This window comes from Tenebrio molitor, chromosome 3 (genome assembly GCF_963966145.1).
Source record: "Tenebrio molitor chromosome 3, icTenMoli1.1, whole genome shotgun sequence".
NCBI lineage: Eukaryota > Metazoa > Arthropoda > Insecta > Coleoptera > Tenebrionidae > Tenebrio > Tenebrio molitor.
In genome coordinates this window covers 13,234,642-13,250,423 of record NC_091048.1, presented here as the reverse complement: position 1 = coordinate 13,250,423, position 15,782 = coordinate 13,234,642, and the positions used below count along the sequence as shown (strand labels likewise).

Here is a 15,782-nt window from a genome sequence, read left to right as displayed (position 1 = left end):
AAAAATGTGTTTTTAAAGTTTTAAGTAGGTACACACAACAAGATATTTACTAATTATTTTTTATTAATTAATATACAATACTACAAGTTTGTTAGTTATTTACATTGTTACGTATTTACATTGCATACAAGATATTGCTCTAAATTTTCTACTTTAAAACATTGTCGGTTATCCACCAAAATGGACTTATATTTTGAAAAACTTCTTTCTACCTCGCAAGAGGTAATGGGCGCAAATTTGTAATAAATTTCTTCCATTTTGGTGTCATGTTCCGGCACATCTTCACCTCTAAAAATTCTTGCCAATTCTAGAAGAAATTTGTATCCAGGATTTTTTTCAGTAACATCTTCAAGTTTTTTTAATGCTACTGCTGCTACAGGGCCTGGAGATTTTTTTAGGGAGGTAAATACGTTTTCAACAATTTTGATTGAATCGGTTAAAGGTAACCCATTTTTTTCCAATTGAGTAATACTTTCGCAGATTATTTTAAAATTACTGCGAACATAAATTAATTGGTTTTTTATTCCGGGTTTCTTCATTATAGACTGTGCTTTTTGAATAGCAACAGCAGAACTTCCATCAAAGGACATGACAACCTGTGAGTAGTTAAAAACAGTTTAACAATCAATTAATTTGCTTATCTTTTATATACTTACTTCTTTAATGGAATCAAAGTGTTCGCTGTAAAACATAGCAGCCTGAAGCCATGTTCCCCATCGTGTTAAAATTGGCTGTGGAGGCAGTGGCATTTCTTTTAGTTTTTCTTTGTACATTTCAACTCTCAAAGGTGCCTTAACGAAAATTTTTTTCACGTTCGAAATTAAATTATCCACATCTTCATATTGATAGCGAATTTTTTCAGCCACTAGATTTAAAGCATGCGCTAAGCATGTGACATGCACAATTTTTGGATAAAACACCTTAAGGTGTCTACCAGATTTTATCATATATGGTGCTCCATCCGTTACAAACAAAAGAAACTTTTCAGCAACAACTCTGGTACTCCACAAGATTTCTACGCATAGAAATTTTAAATCAAAATAAATTTAAAAAAGTGAAAAACCCTTACCTAAAGATTGATTTACGAATCTAGCTATTGTCTCATGATTTGTTCTTTCTAATTGTTTAGACGCCAAAAGATAAGATTTTCCAGGTTCATCTTCTGAAAGTTTCCCAACCAGACAATTCGCCACATATCGCCCAAGTGCATCTGTTGTTTCGTCAACTGAAACCCATATGTTAAAAGGATCCAGCTCATTCCGAATGCGGTCAATAGTCTAAAAGTGAAAATAATTTTAAATTAAATATTAAAAGATAGTATGTTCATACATCTTTGTAGCATTTTGGTAAATAATTTTTCCGTAAAGTAGACTCATCCGGAATTTTTCTACCACAATATTTTGTCAGAAAATTCTGAAACGCAGGATTTTGTAGTTTGTGCCATGGTATATTGGCAGCTAAAAAGACGTTACAAAGTTCCATATTGAATGTACTATTTGCCGATTCCTCCAAGTTCTGTGTCAGCAACGTTTGCCGAAGCGGTGTCATAATGTTCTCTTTATGGATGGCCGTTTGCTCATGCTGTTGCAAGTGACATTTTTTTTCGCATATAAACTACAAAAAATAAAATTTTCAAATAAGTAAAAAATATAAAATGACATATTTTTAATTATGCTTAACTTACCAGTTTACCACAAGCTTTACAAAACATTTCTCGGGTTGATTTTATTTCATATAAATCTTTCTTGCTTGTCCACTGTAATATTTTTTCGCGTAAACTAATTTTTTGTTTCGGCATTATGTTCACTTTAAACAGGTTCACAAGAAACACGACCACTGCACGGAGATAAAGTAAACGAGAAATGACAAATTTGTAATGCTTATATTTACGTCTCCCACCAAATTTCAGAGGAGATGGTTAATTTTATATTTCTTAAATTTTTAGAAAATGACACCCTTAAGGTTTCTCTTATTGTTTCACTTCGGGATTTTAATTTTCGTTTTTATGGCAAGGACCATTTTATAAACGTTAAAGCTTCTAACAATACCTAAGTATCAGAAAACATTAGACCGCGTATACCTGCACCCCTTCGAACAGAGGCAAACAGATAAACTCTGTAATTTATGCCAGTCCAGTCTAATGGTTTGTGGTACTTAGGTATTGTCGGAGTATTTACCGCTGACATCATGGTCCCAACCACGATATACATAAGAACTGGTACGCCCACTTCCCTATACTTCTCTAATAAATAAGCGTGTCAAAAAAGCACCCCAGGTGTGAGCTTCAAAAGTTACTACTAGATGGCGCTGTATGTACGAGGGACTGTCATTTATGAGTTTTGAATAAGGATATATCCATATTTATAGATTTTATATTGCCACAAAGCACACACTTTTTCATTTTTAGCAAAAATCAAAATTGTCTAATATTTGAAACTTTAAAATTTAACGTACAAAGTTCAACAGTGACAGTCCCCGAAACAGACACTGCCATCTAGCGAATTTTTATGAACTATTTTGCGGGCTCCAGCTGGTCCCAAATTTGGCTCTCAAAATGGCGGTGAGTGGGTATACCAGTCTTCTTTCTATCATGGTCCCAACCGTAAAAGCGAAAAAGTAATTCCTGTATTGTACTGCACTTTGTACATTTCAGTAATTACATCTCCTTAAATTTTAAAATCATAAAGCATTGTAAATTTTATTGAGGTACCACTTTTACATTTTCAATACCGTAAACTTCCCAGAATTCGAAAATTGGGAAAAAACCGCAAAAATGAAATTGATTTTTGGTCATTTTAGGCATGTTCAGGCAGTTAAAAGGTAAAATAGGTATTTAAAGGGCATTTTAGGCCGAATAGGCAGAATCCAATATGGCTCTAATTACTCTAATTAAGCCAGAAATCATTTATAGACAAGTTTCATACATGTGCCTTAAAAAATAAAAATAGTCCATTTTGCCTAAAATCCGGGCCCTAATCATGAATTTTTGATAAAATTTGTACAGTGATAATAAAATAATGCCTGCAACTTATTTAGAAAACAACAAAGCAAATAGAATGTAATTGTGAGTAAAAGCATAAAATGAAATATTAAGTTGTTCAAAATGCCCGCCATTGTTTGCAATGCTTGTTTCAGTACGACGGACGGTGCACACGAGTTCCCGTCAGAATAATATTTTATACCTGGGCTTGGACATAGGCCCTTTAATCCTGCACACGAATTCCCGTCAAGGCAAAAATGCACCCAAAATTCTAGACTCGAATTCCCGTCAGAAAAAAGTCTTGGTTATTGAAAGCACTGTTACGAAAGTAAGATTCAATGATGAATCTTCTATGTTCTGAAGTAAAAACCATTTTTGCGTTAAAATTTGGTTAATACTGACAGTTGTTTGACATTTATTAGGTGACTTAGCAAAGATACGAAAAATCTGACACTGTCAAAGTCACAGCCGCCTCTTATCTAAGTATATAATTGTGGATCACACGGTATTTGTAACTTTTTAAAATTTTAAAAATTTTTTTGGTCCACGTAATGGTAAACAACAATGGTATAGTTTTCCCATTTATAATTTGGTTTTATGGCAGTGCAATTGTAGGTAATTATTAGGGGCTGGGGTTGTGGTTTTGGCAATAGACGTGAAGATATTGTAGCCTGGTCAGACAACAGAGAAGAGACCTTCTTTTACAGTCCTAGTACTTATAGGCGTAGTTGCCTATTGTCGGAGTATTTAACTCCCTGACAACACGGCTGGTAGTAAAACCAAATTATAAATAGGAACACTATACTTGATTTGCAAGACGCCGAATACTTCTTCGTGGTTGGTTTTCAATTTCGTGAAGAATTTCTTCTTCTGCAACTAAAATGCGATCTTCTCGTTGGCAACCAAGTTCGCGCTAATTCATTTCACAACGCCCGAAATCGCGAAGATGCTCCACAACGTTTACGTCATAGATCAAAACCATATCGGTTTTCTCTACGTTGGTGAAAGCCATTTGTGATTTAAATTGAGGTCAGGATTGAGGTCCTTGTCAAAGTGACTTAGTTTTTAGTTTTAACAACAAAAATGTCTACAAGGTTGTTTTTTTTTTGACCAATAAAATTCAGTGACTCAAACTTTTTTTGGAAAATTGGAATTCTCGAAAAATATCAACATTTGTATAAGGCATTACCGTTCGTGGGATTCTATCACAAGTTAAAATATCTGCATAAATTTCAAAATCACCCTGTATTGTTTATGTTTCAATGCAAAGTACGTTTCATTTCATTCTAAGTATGTACATAGTACATATTTTCTCATCTCATAATTTACAATTTTTTTAAAAATGTAGTTTACATGGCAACAAAAATGTCTCAGATCCTCGGCTGCAATTAAGGGCGCACTCGAACTGCGGTCCAAGTACGGTCAGGTAAAAAGGGTCATAATCGGTCTTACTAATCTCCTCCCGAACTGCGGTCAAGACCTCCAGAGATGAAATTTTTTTATCAGTCAACAACACAGAATCTCACATAATAATATTTTCTTGTGAAAGAAACATGCTATTTAAGTGTAAACAACAAATATTCTTTGTTGATGGACCATTTGACTACCATATTTAAGAGATCCGGCAACAACGTATCTATTCAAAAAATATAACCGTAAACTGAAAATAACCTAACAAAAAATTGTCAATTTCCATTAGGGAATTTAGTTGTCACCAAAATAATGCCAACAAAAACACTAGATGGTCATAGCCAACTCGATCCCAAAAAGATCGTAAATACCTAATAAGTAAAATTTTCTTGACGGCAGTTCGAGATAAGATTAGAGACGACCAGGTAAGTTAAAATTCTTTGACCGCAATTCAGGTGTCGGATTATTGGGCTTCTGACCGCTGCACCGGCAATTAATTCAAGAAGTTTTATCCGTCATAAGATTATTCAAAATATTCACTTAGGAAAACTTTTTTTAATACTAGGTAACAATTTTAATGTATTGATCACTTATCATTTATTATTATTTCAAAGCAAACATTACACAATATTAATTGTAAAGTGGTTTGTTTATCCAAAAATACAAACAAAGAGAGATTGTTCATTTTAGAGTAGGTATCAAAGATTGATCGAATTTAATTTAAAAAAAAAACGGCGTTGATAAAATTGAAGAAAGATGCTTCCTCTAAACACTAATTTCATTCTACAAATTTTACGTTTCAGACCTATTTAATTAGTCTTTTCCTTGAGATTAATAATAAAAAAAAATGCTGCCTAATCAAAAACAAAATCTACAGGAGTTCCCTTTAAGCCGCAATTAAATGAAACAAACGATAACAATGGGCCGTATGATTTCCCTTTCATTAAAGTTAAAGCACGTCGTTAAATTGTTTTGTCTCTATCTAACATAGTGCTTGGCATATACTCTCACTTTGTCTAATCAATTATTTAGCTAATGAAAGGCTTAACGAATGGGAAATCATACGGCCCATTGAGTGTAAGAAAATTACCATTATTTATTATATTAATTTTCCATTCAATTTTTTTAATATACAGATGTCCCAGGACTGCCTCCTCAGAGAAAAAAGGGAGTATTTGGGTAAATGTGATAATCTGAATTTTAAAGAAAAAAAGTCTCATCTCAAGAGATAATGGAGAAAAGATATTCTAAACTTGACCAATCAGAGTTGAGTTGAAAATGTTGAAGTCACAATGTTGCCATACTTATGTTCTGCTTTTTTACGAATCGATTGAAACTGTACTGAAAGAAATTAATAGAGAACCAGAGTGTGTCTGAATTGTCGAAATTATACTGTATACAGTTTAGGATTTAATCGAATACAAATTCATTGTTCTCACATTGAAGAAAGATGTCCATCAATGTGTTAATAATCGTATATGTAGTTACTTAAATCGTTTAAAATGTGTGTAGCCCTTCAACACACTACGTTTAGTCTTGAAAGACACAACTTTTGGCATTATGCACTTGTAGATAGTAAACCCTTTAAATTATTACTCTATGTTGTCTAATTTAAAATTAATAAGAAAAAACGTCAAAATGACATTTATTGATAACTTTATTTACTCAGTACTGCCAATTTAACAAAATTAAAGATGGCAACCCATTGTTTTTTTTAAAGATGGAATAGATTATATAAACTGGGATATTCAATAGTTCATATAATTATCACATACGCGTCGCAAAATCCATGGATCGATTTCGATATTTTTTGTTGACGCTGCACTTCCGGACCCGATCGAACGCTGCACTTCCGGACCTGAATGAACGCTGCACTTCTGGAACTGAACGAACGCTGCACTTCTGGAATTGAACGAACGCTGCACTTCTGGAATCGAACGAACGCTGTACTTCCGGACCTGAATGAACGCTGCACTTCCGGATCTGAATGAACGCTGCACATCTGGAATTGAACGAACGCTGCACTTCCGGACCCGAACGAACGCTGCACTTCTGGAATTGAACGAACGCTGCACTTCCGGACCCAAACGAACGCTGCACTTCTGGAATCGAACGAACGCTGTACTTCCGGACCTGAATGAACGCTGCACTTCTGGATGGGACTTTGAAATAATTTCTACATTTTTCGTGGACGCCGCACCACCGAACCCGAACGAACGCTGCACTTCTGAAATCGAACGAACGCTGCACTTCCGGACCCGAACGAACGCTGCACTTCTGGAATCGAACGAACGCTGTACTTCCGGACCTGAATGAACGCTGCACTTCTGGAATTGAACGAACGCTGCACTTCCGGGCCCAAACGAACGCTGCACTTCCGGACCTGAATGAACGCTGCACTTCTGGAATTGAACGAACGCTGCACTTCCGGACCCGAACGAACGCTGCATTTCTGGAATCGAACGAACGCTGTACTTCGGGACCTGAATGAACGCTGCACTTCTGGATGGGACTTTGAAATAATTTCTACATTTTTCGTGGACGCCGCACCACCGGACCCGATGGAGAGTCCATGAGCTATTTAAATTTTACTTCAGTTTTTGCCTTGTTTGTGTTTTTACACGAGCGGTGCTTTCACAATCGACTCTTGAACGCCAACTTTGACCGGAAATTTAAATGAACACCCGGTATCATCTATCAAACTAAACATCTTGTTTTGGGACAAATACGACGAAAAAACCTCAAAGTTTTAAGAGTATGTGATCTAATGCATGATCTTCAACTATTACCCAGTGATGACAATACGTTTGAAGAAGATGGTGGAGGTAATTTAAGTAAAGGACAAAAAATTCGAATTAATTTGGCATTTATAAAAAAAGCTACATTTATTTACTAGAGGACTGTTTAAGCCATCTGGGTTCAAAAGTTTGTGATTTTATCTTTCAAGGATCGCAAATAAGTTCCTCCACGCGGTAAAATTTTTCCAGGCCTCTACCTTTTTGATCCGTATCAGCAAACGAAGTACCTGTAATCGGATTAGAGACCAGCGGCGGCGGTCCATCCGGACTGGCCATTAATCACCAGTTAAAATTCAGTAAAATGTTTAATTTTTTCCAAGATTTTCAATAAGGTAGGTACCAACTACCCTTAGTATCAATTTTTCTGGTGACAAGTTAACATTCTGTATTTGCGTACAATGAATGATCAAAAAGTTATTTACAGTGAAAAAGGAAACCCCTTATTGATTATTAACTGTGCAACTTTTTTTAAAGCTAATGTGATGCAAGATGGAAAAACACGCTATGTGAAAGCAGTTTCGTACTATAATAAAATTTAATTTGTATATTCAATAAACATATTTGAACATTTTGTATTGCATTTTGAGAAAGAATAAATTCTTTGAAGAGTACCTGCTTTGCCGTGTCATTTTTGTGTAATTAGCCCGTTCCTGATAATCCTCTACATTTCGCTACCTGACCTGACATCCACCTTGGTACTTACCTGAATTTGGAGGAACTCATTTGCGCCCTGTCCCAGTACTTCGTTTCGGTCTTCAATCTCTGGGCTTGGCACAAAAAGACTCACTTCCCCTTTTAATGATATCATCTACTACTCTCTTTTGGGTTACTCGCACAAGAGACCAGTTTGTAATACACGTCATACTGGAAAAACGACGCTAACTGCAGTGACACCTCCAGAGACGCTCGCCTCTTGCACTCCAGGTCGTCCTCGAAACAGGATCACACACGTTTCCATTCCAGGTTCTGGTACTTTTCTCACTTGACGTCGGGGTAACCCCAATGTACATTTTTCGAAGTCACTTCACTTCCGAGAGCCGCGATAAGACGTAAACGACCCGGTTCTCAATTATGAAAAATGTAAAACAACGCGTTGTTTACAAACAGAATTAGCTGGTTGTCCTGGTATTGAGCAAATTGTTTCAATCTTGTTGCTTTGATTTTGAATTAAAACGATTGAAACTGACATTTAACAATTATCAAAATATATTTTTGTAAATGTCAAATTTGACGTTTTTGCCAAAAATTGATTTTTTTAATTAATAATTCGCAGCCGTATATAAAATGTTGTACATAACACGTGGGCTAAAGCGTATTACAGGAAACTCGTGTGTTACAGAAGAACTCGGGCTAACGCCCTCGTCATCTGCAATCTTCACACTCGAGTCCTGTAATATTGATTTTATCCCACTAATTATGTAAATAGCTATTACACTTTACATATTCGTACTTTCAACTCTAACTGAGAATATCTACTAACTAATGAAAAGTAAACTAGACTAGAAAAATTATTTTTTATTATTACTCTCCTGTCATTCGTGTCATCTTTTTTCTTTTCTAAAAAAAAAAAAAAAAGCTGTCTAACGTGGACGAGGACGTGCACCTCTCCGTTAATTGAATTAATTTTTCGGAGTTTTGTCTGCAATAAATGGTCAATTTATTATTTCATTGGTGTAATTGTGCGTTTTGTGCCAGTGGTTCGATTTCCAACCGCTGATTTGGTGAGTTTGTTCCAACAGTTAAGCTATTTCAATCGATTTCTCAAACAGACATTCCTATCTTATCGTTGTTTTTTGACTGCCTAGTGCAGGTGTACTTGAAGTCTTCCAAGTGTCGGTGAGCGTCACTTACTCGGATGAGTGGAGCGACATTGTCAGAGCACTCTGTACCCGGTGACGTCTCTTTAATTCGATATAATGGTCAAGTGTAAAATTTGTGAGCAACCAATTAATTTCCGAAAGCAGTTTATTACTTGTAATGGACCTTGCGAAACATCCTTTCACATTGCCTGGGCTGGTGTTGATCCTGATTTACCTGCCGTGATTGAAAAAAATTCCGGGTTGTCATGGCGTTGTCTCGATTGTAGAGCAAGTTCAGTTTTCTTTAATCAAGCAAGAATAGATGATCTGCTGTCAGATCTTAATTTAAAATTTGAGTCATTTAAAACTGAATTTTTGAAGCTGGCTGAAGAAAATCTCTCTAATGCTGCCAAAAATTTTACCAGCCCCGGTCCTTTGTTTTCGGACACTGTTCGTAGACATAACAATCCAGCCATCATAATCCAACCAAAAAATCAGCAGATTAACTCTCAGACAAAGTCAGATATTTTTCAGAATATTGATCCACTTGAAAGACAAATTCAGATTGGCAGAATTAAAAACGTAAAAAAGGGTGGTGTTTTGATAGCAGGAAATAGTACCGTCGACAATGAGAAGCTTAAGAAGCTTGCCGTGGATAAGGTATCTAACGCTTATGAAGTGAAAGAGGTTAAACCCTTAAATCCCCGAATTCGTGTTGTGGGTATGTCAGAAAAATGGGAGTTGGAGCACTTAACTAGTTATTTAATTCAGATTAACAAGCATTTATTTTCAATTAAGCCTGAATGCAAAATTATCAATTTCGGTCCGACAAAGAAAAATGATAAGATATTTCAAGCCCTTGTACAGGTCGATCAAGACTCATATAATAAGATCATGAATGCTGGACGTCTTATTGTAGGTTATGACAGTTGTAATGTATATTCAACACATTGCAACCAACTGCAAAAATCAACTAACATGTCCGAAATGCGGACTCGGTCATGATTTAAAAAATTGCAAATCTACCTTTAAAACATGTGTCAATTGCTTGCTATTGAATAAGAAAGACAAAACAAACTTTGATGTTAATCATTCTGTTTGGGATGTGAGGGATTGCCAAGCTTATCAGAGGCTTCTTAATAAAATAAAATCTGAAATTTTAGGTATCAAATAGCAATTAGTATCAGTTTCTTACAGTCTCTCGCCCGAAGCGTCACAATCGTCCATTCATAATCAGGGGAAAAATGTTTCAATCTATTATCAGAACGTTCGCGGTCTCAACACTAAGCTAACACAGTTGTATAATGCTATCTCATCCTGCAGTTATGACTTTATTGCTTTAACTGAAACATGGCTTAATGATTCCGTTTTAGATTCTGAGTTGTGCAACAATAATAACTACTATACTCTCAGATCCGACAGAGATTTAACGAAAATGAATTTATCTAGAGGTGGCGGTGTCCTTTTGGCGAGTAGGCGTGAGTTTATAGTAGATAGGTTGGATCTTTCATTGGATGGGTTTGACGATCTGCAATTTACGGACGTTCTAGGAGTAAAAATTGTTTGTCACAAGTTCTGTCTTTACATGTTTCTAGTTTATATTCATCCCAAGTCAACTCTGCAAGAGTATGATTTGTTGTTTCAATTGCTTGGGCAGCTGAACTATATTCAGGGTAAAAATGTCATGATACTAGGTGACTTTAATATACCAGCTTACACCCTAGATATGACTATTACTTCTATCCATGATGGTGGTAAAACCTCAGTTTTGTTCAATTTCCTACAATTCTATAATTTGCATCAATATAATAGAGTGCCTAACAACTTCGATAGATATCTTGATCTTGTTTTGTGTAATAAGGAATGCGCCGTTTTTAAGGCAGTCGATGTTCTTTTATCAGAAGATTTACAACATCCTTCTCTTTTAATGAATTTAAGTCTTAACGTGTCAACAGTTAAATCCTTCAGCAATAAAAACTTTAAGAGATGTAATTTCAGGAAAGCTGATTTTCACATGTTATATAAGAAAATTGCATCCACAGAGTGGTCTTTTTTGGAAGACTGCACCAATGTTGACATAGCCTGCTCTCTATTTTACAACAAATTTAACAACTTATTAGATACGTGTGTCCCAAAAACTTACAGCGGTTACAATGGTTGCTATCCGCCCTGGTTCAACTCATCGATTATTAAAAATATTAAACGGAAATGGCAAATTTGGCGTCAATACAAAATTAATAACAATCCCGTAACATGCCAGATATTCAAAACGATCCGCTCGCAAATTAAACACGACATCAATCAGGCGTATAAGGTTTATATTGACAGTATTGAAGGTAGCATTAGAACTGAATTTTGGTCTCACGTTAATAGCATCAAAAACTCTAAGGGTGTTCCAGGTCGCATGTCATATTTAAATAATCAATTTCAAGATCCAAACGACATCGTCAATGCTTTTGCAGATTTCTTCCAACAGTGCTACACTGCTTCGGGAGTTTTCACTGGCCGGGACGTTATTCATTCTGACACTAATAATGTAAACACTCCTTTCATATCTGAATCAGACGTAACATCAGCCCTAAAGAAACTTAAACCCAAATTAACGGCTGGTCCCGATAATATTCCTGCGTTTCTCTTAAAAGACTGTGCCTCAGTCCTAGCGTATCCCTTGCAGTTGGTGTTTAATCTTGCTCTCAAAACCTGCAAATTCCCTGAAATATGGAAATTATCAAGTATCTCGCCAATCTTCAAAAAAGGCAACAGAACTCAAGTAGAAAATTATCGACCAATATCTCTTATTTGCAACTTCTCTAAGGTGTTTGAATCCATCCTGTATGACACTTTGTTTGCAAGCGTTCGCAACACGATCTCCGAATTTCAACACGGCTTCGTTAGTGGTCGTTCTACAGTAACTAACTTGTGCTCCTTTACGCAATTTGTTGCTGAATGTTTTGATGCCAGGCTACAGGTTGATGTGGTCTATACCGACTTCACTAAAGCTTTCGACCGGTTGGATCACCGCATTCTGTTATGCAAACTTCGGGAATTTGGTCTCTCAGAATCATTGTTGCACTTCTTCGAATCTTACCTTGGGAGCAGAAAGCAATTTGTAATGTGTAACGGATTTAGATCTAAAGAAATCACTGTATCATCTGGAGTTCCGCAGAGCTCTGTTCTTGGGCCTCTGTTTTTTATCATGTTTATTAACGACATCAGTGTAAACATCGAGTCCAATATTCTCATGTATGCGGATGATCTTAAAGTGTACAGAAAAATATCTAACACACATGACTGTGAAATGCTGCAGCGAGATATTATTAGGATACAAGAGTGGTGCAAATGTAATAATCTGTTTTTAAATGTTCAAAAATGTCATGCTATGTCCTACACGAATAAATCCACAACAATCCTCTTTGATTACCACATAGATCACTGTTTGCTTACTAGAGACAACATGATCTGCGACCTGGGAATTACTTTTGATACAAGATTAACATTTTCAAATCATATAAATGTTATAGTCTCCGGGGCACTGCGATCTCTGGGATTCATTATAAGATGCACTAAAAATTTCAGTGATATCAGATCATTGAAAATGTTATATTTTGCCTTTGTTCGTTCTCGTCTCGAATATGGAAGTATTATCTGGTCTTCAAATTGCCAGACACACATTCAAAATCTGGAAAAAGTCCAGCGTCGTTTTCTAGAATTGATGGTACTTATCCCGAAAGGGGTCGCTCGCAATCTGAACTCCTTGAGCGTTTCGAATGTCAGGATCTTAAGACTAGACGCGTGAACGCTTCAATGAGCTTTCTTCGTAATCTGATACATTACCGTATTGATTGTAGTAATCTTTTGAGCAAGCTCTACTGAGCTGGTTCCCCGCCTGACCTCCCGAAACCATGTATGCTTTTACCTACCTACTCCGCGTATTGATGTTCAGAAACATTCTCCTTTATATACCATGTGCGAAAATTATAACGTACATCAACATGCGTTTGACATCTTTCGGTAATGTTTTCTGTATGTATTTCTTTTCTTTTGCTATTCTCCTATCCCTTAATTGGACTCGTTCTGTGGGATAGACGTATTCTAATAATAATAATAATAATAATAATAATAATGTTTCTCTGAAGTTTGCATAGTTCGAGAGTATTTGAACCGTTAACTCTATCAAGTATTATTGTTTTAGAACTTGAACATATTAAGAATAACTAATTCGTCTAAAGCCAGGTATTTTTCACTCTAATGTGAAATACTGACAATGCTGTTGGTAAAGATTTCACAAAAGGAAATCCAGGTTTGGACTACAAAGGTGAAGAGAGTTGTCTGCCTTCAACAACTACCTATATGTTTGTGAACCACTTAACATTAATTTGTGCGTAAATTCAAACTCACAAGTATCCATGAAACTTACAAAAAGACACCAAAATAAATATTAGTCGTAACAGATTCTTATATTTATTCATTATTAAATAATACAACTTTGTTAAGTTTGATACGGTTGTGAAACTTCATCACTCATTTTTGAGTATGTCTGTGGACGTTCGGGCCATCCCTTTTCATAAGACCAATGGGATGACGTTTTTGACAAGTACCTGCGGCACTTGCGTGGTCGGTACTGGAAGGCGCCACCGGGCATTCCTTGTTGGGTGATCGGTGTAAGTAAAAGCCGAGACAACCCGTGTGCTGCTCCTCCGAGTCTATTCCACGTTCGTTGGAAATCCGACCTTTTTGGAGCCGTGTTGGAGTGTTCCCGGGCCAAGTGTCGTCTTTTCCCTCGTCGGACGGATCGGGACGTGGAGCTCTGGACTCGTCAGGACCGACCACGCTCAAGCGGATCAGCCACGTGGTTATCGGGAGAAAAAGCCGAACCTTTTTTTTGCCGTATCGTTCGCCGTAGGGTACATTTTTTTGTGGTCGGAGGTTATCCTCTTGTTTCAGGTTTGACGCCTGCAGCGGAGTCATTTTCATCGCCGGGACTCCTCGAGGACAGTGCGCACTGGACCATCGCGGAGCTCTGCCGGGATCCATCGACCCCTGTGAGGTAGGTCCCTGTATGAAGGGGTAACTTCCGACATCTTCTGGTGTGGTGAACGACATCCCCCCATTGGTCTTACGAGTGTGCCTCATTCCTTGTTGTTTTTTTTGATGTTTTTTTGTTCAAGGACTCACGTCTCCACAGGCCACCAGCCTTGACTTAAATTTAATTTAAGTTTCTATTTTCTTTTTTTTCTTATCTTCCATTTCATTTTGTTTAGAATCATTTTTTTTCTTTTGTTTTTTTTTTAATAAAGGCTGAATGTTCTCCAGGGACACATACAAATGTAATTAATCCCACCCCCCGAACCCCGACCTTCTCGGCTAGAGCTAGTCCGCGGTCGAAAGTGGCGTAACAAAATTAATTGGCGCCCAAACGTTTAGGGCCCGATCTTTATCTCTGGTAACATCAACGTAGTTACGCCTAATCGTCACTTTTGGGTTCTTTTGGGATTAATTTGGCGCCCAGTGTCGCTGGAGATCGATCAGACAGTTTGTTGGTGACTTGTGGACGTGTTGTTGACGTTCCGGTGGTTGATTTCGATTTTCGATCCGAATTTTGATTTCGAGTTTTTTTTGATCATGGATGCTCACCGACTTGTTCGTGACGAGTTGCTTTATGAGATGAGAGTGCGCGGACTTTCTGACTTGTCGCACGAAACCGTCAGCACTTTGCGGAGGAAGCTGTCAGAACTTTTGAGGACTGAAGCTTTCGGGGTGTTAGTGACCCATGATAGTTTCGAACCCGACCTAGTGGTTGAGACACAGACGTGTGCGGAAAAAGTGACACAGTTGTCAGAGTTTTTGTCGGGGCGGACTGCAATCGTGAAAGGCAGTAATGACGAGCGAATCGTGGAGACACGCATGAAACATCTCTATGGTCGAGTTGCCCGAGTGCAGAAAGTCATCGATGCGAGTCATACGCTCAATCCGGTAGTAACAGGTTCGGTACAGTCAATTTTACATCAATTAGGGGTTCTCGAGTCGGTTCTCGACACCAAAATTCAGGATCAGACACCCGTAGCTGAATCTCCAGCAGCCAGTTCAACACTCGTCGGCGCAGTCATGCTTCACAAGCAGCAAATTCCCGTATGCAAGTGGGGAATCACGTTTTCCGGCAAGGTTTCCGAAATGAGTGTCAATTCATTTTTGGAGAGAGTTGAGGAATATCGGGTAGCGAGAGGAGTGTCCACCCACGAGTTGTTGGTGTCAGCGGTCGATCTTCTTGAAGGTCCTGCATTGATTTGGTACCGGTCGGTTCGCAGTACGGTCCACTCATGGGAAGAGTTTGTCCGGTTGATTCGGCTCGAATATTTACCGTTTGATTATGAGCACGAGTTGTGGAGTGAAATTCGGCATCGTGTTCAGGGAGCAGAGGAATCGGTCGGCGCGTACTTTGCTTGTATGATAAATCTCTTTAAGGCGAATCGGGATGAGGTTTTAGTGAGATTCTCGGTCAACAGATGGCGCGGGATTTACTTAACTGTTTTTAGCTAAACCAAGCGAAAAATTTGTAATCTGAAAAGGGCAATGTCTTTAAAACATTATTAAAAATTGCGGCAACTTTTTAATTTTTTTATTTTTTCTTCCTTTAAAAAAATTTTTATTGTAATTTTTTTAAAAACAAAAAAAATCAAAAAGTGGTCAACAGCGACGATTAAGCAATATTTACTGATGCTTAATCAATTTTTATTTAATTTTTTCGTTAGAAAATAGTGTCCGAAACAGTAATATACGTTTTTGCGGGATTGTACT

The 15,782-nt window shown here is 37.2% G+C and overlaps 1 long non-coding RNA gene across 1 annotated transcript; it reads right to left on the bottom strand.

Moving 5' to 3' along the window:
• Positions 1 to 45: 45 nt before the first annotated feature.
• On the bottom strand, positions 46 to 2,978 carry LOC138126784 (uncharacterized). Its single transcript, XR_011157957.1, has 4 exons — positions 1,330 to 2,978; positions 1,070 to 1,277; positions 657 to 1,015; positions 46 to 596 (listed from the first exon to the last, which is right to left on the bottom strand). It is a non-coding gene; the product is annotated as an uncharacterized lncRNA (long non-coding RNA).
• Between the last annotated feature and the right edge of the window lie 12,804 nt (positions 2,979 to 15,782).